The sequence below is a fragment of the Bidens hawaiensis genome, unplaced genomic scaffold (genome assembly GCF_021521415.1).
Source record: "Bidens hawaiensis isolate Kalapana, Puna unplaced genomic scaffold, B.hawaiensis_p1.1 tig00056586_1, whole genome shotgun sequence".
NCBI classification, from domain to species: domain Eukaryota; kingdom Viridiplantae; phylum Streptophyta; class Magnoliopsida; order Asterales; family Asteraceae; genus Bidens; species Bidens hawaiensis.
Window position 1 is genome coordinate 32501 of NW_027500178.1, and position 4448 is coordinate 36948.

At 53.2% G+C, this 4448-nt stretch overlaps 1 non-coding gene across 1 annotated transcript; it reads left to right on the top strand.

The window, feature by feature from the left end:
- Positions 1-2990: 2990 nt before the first annotated feature.
- On the top strand, positions 2991-3109 carry LOC143601502 (5S ribosomal RNA). The gene has a single exon (XR_013147670.1). It is a non-coding gene; the product is annotated as a 5S ribosomal RNA (ribosomal RNA).
- The last annotated feature ends 1339 nt before the right edge of the window (positions 3110-4448 follow it).

Below are 4448 nucleotides of genomic sequence, written 5' to 3' on the forward strand. Positions count from 1 at the left end.
ACAAATCAGTTGGGGATCCATCAATCAGGAATCCAACATCCTAGCCATCGCCTCAAATACACCTCGGCAGCCGCTTCTCGAAACCAAACCAGGAAAGCCAAGAATCAAGCCTTGGACGAGTAAAGCAACCCAGCACCCCAGCCACGCTTCGTTTGGATAAAAGGGACGTGTCGTTGCACCACAAAATTTCGTAAACCCACCATCGACCTTAAATCATGCCTAGAACGGACGAGCAAGCATGTCATGGCAGCCCACAGCCATGACAAGGGGGCAACCTTCCCTAAGGCATGCTTGCTCTCAACCCACTCCCCCCTATATATACATTCTGAACATTTAGCAAAGTGACAGGAACAGACATTAAATTTTTGAGGAATCATAATTTTTGAAGGCACCCATATGCTAGCCTTGGCCGAGTTTTGCATGCCTTGGCATGCCTTTGGCCGTGCCTTGGCCGAGTTTTGCATGCCTTGGCCGTGCCTTGGCCGAGTTTTGCATGCCTTGGCCGAGTTTTGCATGCCTTTGGCTTGCCCATGGGCGCCTTGGCATGCCTTTGGCTTGCCTTGGCCTGGCCATGGGCGTGCCTGGGCATGCCTTTGGCTTGCCCACGGGCGTGCCTTGGCATGCCTTTGGCTTGCCCATGGGCGCCTTGGCATGTCTTGGCCTGGCCATGGGCGTGCCTTGGCATGCCTTTGGCTTGCCCATGGGCGCCTTGGCATGCCCTGGACGTGCCTTTGGCTTGCCTTGGGATGCCTTAGGCTTGCCCATGGGCGCCTTGGCATGCCTTAGGCTTGCCTTTGGCTTGCCTTGGCTTGCCTTGGCCGTGCCTAGGCCGAGCCTTGCATGCCCAAGACGTGCCTTTGGCTTGCCCATGGGCGCCTTGGCATGCCTTGGCCTGGCCATGGGCGTGCCTTGGCATGCCTTTGGCTTGCCCATGGGCGCCTTGGTATGCCTTGAACGTGCCTTTGGCCTGCCTTGGCATGCCTTTGGCTTGCCTTGGCCTGGCCATGTGCGTGCCGGGGCATGCCTTGGCCGAGCCTTGCATGCCCAAGACGTGCCTTTGGCTTGCCTTGGCATGCCTTTGGCTTGCCTTGGCCGTGCCTAGGCATGCCTTTGGCTTGCCCATGGGCGCATTGGCATGCCTTGGCCGTGCCTTTTGCTTGCCCATGGGCGCCTTGGCATGCCTTGGCCTGGCCATGGGCGTGCCTAGGCATGCCTTTGGCTTGCCTTGGCCGAGCTTTGGCATGCCTTGGACGTGCCTTGGCCTGGCCATGGGCGCCTTGGCATGCCGTTGGCTTGCCCATGGGCGTGCCTTGGCATGCCTTTGGCTTGCCCATGGGCGCCTTGGCATGCCTTGGGCTGGCCATGGGCGTGCCTTGGCAAGCCTTGGCCTGACCATGGGCGTGCCTTGGCATGCCCTAGACGTGCCTTTGGCTTGCCTTGGCCGTGCCTTTGGCTTGCTTTGGCCGTGCCTAGGCATGCCTTTGGCTTGCCCATGGGCGCCTTGGCATGCCTTGGCCTGGCCATGGGCGTGCAACTTTGGGGCAGTATACTCGGGTCGTTGTGCAAGAAACCAAGTCGTTGGGCAAGCTTCGTATGCAACATGGGGGAGGGGCTTTGGTTTCTCGTACGTTGAACCTCCATATTTTAGCTTGGTAGCCAACTTTGCCCAGGCATGGGCGCTCAACACCCACCCCTTCCCTATATATGCATTCTGAACAATTAGCATAGTGACAGGAACAGATATTAAATTTTTGAGGAATCATAATTTTTGAAAACCCTACCAAACGAGGTCGGATTGACACGAAATTTGGCGTGGGGCATCGGGACATTGAAATATGAGTTTCCCAAAAAAAAAATTTTGGTTTTCGGGTCGGGACGGGCCGCTTGGTGGGCCCGGTTGGTCCGTAAGGCCTTTGGTGGGGGCAAGGTGTCCAAACGGGGTTGGATCGACACGAGGCTCTGTGAGGGTACTCGTGACCATGAGATATGACTGTCCAAGAGAAATGAACCCCCTTTCGTGTCGTGAAGGGCCCGCGGGCCGGGCTTGGTGGGCCCGTGGGCCTGTTTTGGGCAACTCCGCTTTAATGACACGAGGCGTTGCGTCCGGGACATGAGAGGAAACTTTATGAGCGGTTTATGGGGTCGGGGTTGGTAACCTCATGTTTTCGGGTCAACACGTTGACCGTGTCGTGCTCGGGCCCTCGACGTCACCACAAGTTTCACGAAAATGGGACTTGTAGCGGGGAAGCATTATCATGGGTATAGGTGGTGTGTTATGGAATCGTTAGTCGGTCACGATCGTTAGTCAGTCATGTGTTTAAAACGTAGATCCGTGTCGTGCTCGGACCCGAATGCGGACCGGGCTCGCTCGACATCAACGTTCCAGGTTTTTTTACAGAATGGGTCGACGTTAACGGGTATGGAATCATGACATCATGTCTTCGGGTTAACCCGAAGCCGATGGACCGTAACAGGTTTGTCGAACAGCGTGCTAACCTTACCGGGCAGCGGGCCAGGTTTGCCGGGCAACGTGGATACTTTACCGGGCAACGCCGACATTTTATCGGGTAACGTGCTAACCTTACCGGGCAACGTGCCCAGGTTACCGGCAACGTGCCGTGCATTTATCGGGTAACGTGCCAGGTTTACCGGCCAGCTTTGGTTTTGCAAGTCATTGTGGCCAGGTTATCGGGCGACGTGACTTGCGAACATGAGAGGAAACTTTATGACCAGCTTATCGGGTAAAGTGCCAGGATTACAGGCCAGTTTGCTAAATGTCATGTGGTGATTGTATAAAACAATATAATCATGGTGGATATACACATTCATAGCATTGCAGCTACTTGTGCCTCGTATCCACAGAACTTCACAGTTAAGCGTGCTTCGTCTAGAGTAGTACTAGGATGGGTGACCCCACTGGGAAGTCTTGATTCTTTTATTTTTTTACCTTTTGGGAAATGTATAAATGAATAAGCTAATGCTTCTATTTCGGTTGCGATCATACCAGCACTAATGCACCGGATCCCATCAGAACTCCGCAGTTAAGCGTGCTTGGGCGAGAGTAGTACTAGGATGGGTGACCCCCTGGGAAGTCCTCGTGTTGCAACCCTTTTTTTTGATACTTTTATGTTTTTGTGCATGACTTGGTGCCATGTTTGGGTTGAGTTGTTTTGTGCATTTCCAACTTTCTCGCAAAAGTTCAAGACACGTGCCATTTCAACTTGGTGCCGCGCCAACACTTGTATGATTTACATACGGCCAGCCTCGGGCTCGTAGTTGGACTGTATGAGTTTAAGCTTGGTGCCGCGCCAACACTGACAACACTCGTACGAATTTCATGTGTGTAATATATATACAGCCTCTTTGCCTTATTAGGTTCAGGGTGGGAGAATTGGGTTGGTTTTGTTTGAGTTGGACAAGTACTCGGGTTAGAGAGTTAATGCCTCTGTTGGATTGGAGTTGAACATGGGGTTGGAGTTTTTTGAATTGGGTGGGACAAGTACTTGGGTTGGAGTTATGCCTCGGTTGGGTTGGAGTTATGCCTCGGTTGGGTTGGAGTTGTGCTAGGGTTGGAGTTATGCCTCTGTTGGATTAGAGTTGTGCTTGGGGTTGGAGTGTCTTGACTTGGGTTGGACTTGTATATATGGGTTGGAGTTATTCATCAACTGGGTTGGAGTTGTGCTTGGGTTGGATCATTGCATTGGTTTGGAGTTGTTTGAGCAGGGTTAGGCAAATACCCGTCCAAGTAAGGGTTAGAGTTGCTTGACTTGGGGTGGGCAAGTACCGGTCCTGGTTTGGGTTGGAGTTTCTTTACTTGGGGTGGGCAAGTACCAGTCCACGTTTGGGTTGGAGTTGCTTGGGTTGGGGTGGGCAAGTACCGTTCCAAGTTTGGGTTGGAGTTGTTTGGGTCAGGGTGGGCAACTACCTGTCCAAGTTTGGGTTGGGTCGGACTAGTACCCGTCCAAGTTTGGGTTGGAGTTGTTTGGGTTGGGTCGGACTAGTACCCGTCCAAGTTTGGGTTGGAGTTGCTTGGGTTGGGTCGGACTAGTACCCGTCCAAGTTTGGGTTGGAGTTGTATGGTTTGTGTTGGGCTAGTACCAGTCCAAGTTTGGGTTGGAGATGTTTGGGTTGGGTCGGACTAGTACCTGGGGGTTGGAGTAACATGGGTTGGAGTTGCTTTTGGGGTGGACTTGTACTTAGGGTTGGAGTAAAACATGGGTGGAGTTTGCTTAAGTTGGGTTGGACTCGTACATGGGTTGGAGTAATGCCTCAGTTGGGTTGGAGTAGTGGGTGGGATGGGTTCACGCTTTTGGGGGGGAGGGACGAATCTGAGCGACGCAGGGCTGAATCTCAGTGGATCGTGGCAGCAAGGCCACTCTGCCACTTACAATACCCCGTCACGTATTTAAGTCGTCTGCAAAGGATTCTACCCGTCGCTTGATGGGAAT